Here is a 622-nt window from a genome sequence, read left to right on the forward strand (position 1 = left end):
GCCGCCCCCAGCGCGGGCGCCAGACCAGCTTGCCCAGCCTGGAGCCCACCAGCACTGCTCCACCATCTCCATGGTGCCAGGGATGCACTTGGCCTGAGAGGAAACGTGAATGCAAAATCTCTCCTCATTAGTTAAAACAGGAGAGCAGCAAATGGTGAGACTAATGGAGCCAAAGAGGAACACTTGACAATGCCGAGAGATGGGCCGGGCTGGCAGAGAGCCAGCCACGCGCTCGTCCTCTCTTTGTTCTGCTCCCGAAAAGGCAGCGCATCCATCAACAGCAACGTGTCTGCCAAAACAGCTGCGCTCCACAGTCTTAGATTATCCTCCTAACCAAAGTAAATAACATTTCAGCGCTCATTTCCGTCTTGCACTGCTCCAGAGCTGTGGCTTTCAGCAGTAACTGCTCACGCTAAGATGGACGGCTGCCCCGGAGCTGGGACCGCAGCAGAGCCCCGCAGCAGCGATGCCGTGTGCGCATGGCCCAGCAGCCCAGCTTCGGCAGTGTGAGCCCCGCGATGGACAGGCTGGCCGTTCTCGACAGGTTTCACAGCGGACTGAAACCAGGCAGCAAAGAAGGGTCTCCTAGAACCCAGCCCACGTGTCTCAGGACCGAGTCTCG

The sequence above is a fragment of the Buceros rhinoceros genome, unplaced genomic scaffold, assembly GCF_000710305.1.
Source record: "Buceros rhinoceros silvestris isolate BGI_N320 unplaced genomic scaffold, ASM71030v1 scaffold20833, whole genome shotgun sequence".
NCBI classification, from domain to species: Eukaryota; Metazoa; Chordata; class Aves; order Bucerotiformes; family Bucerotidae; genus Buceros; species Buceros rhinoceros.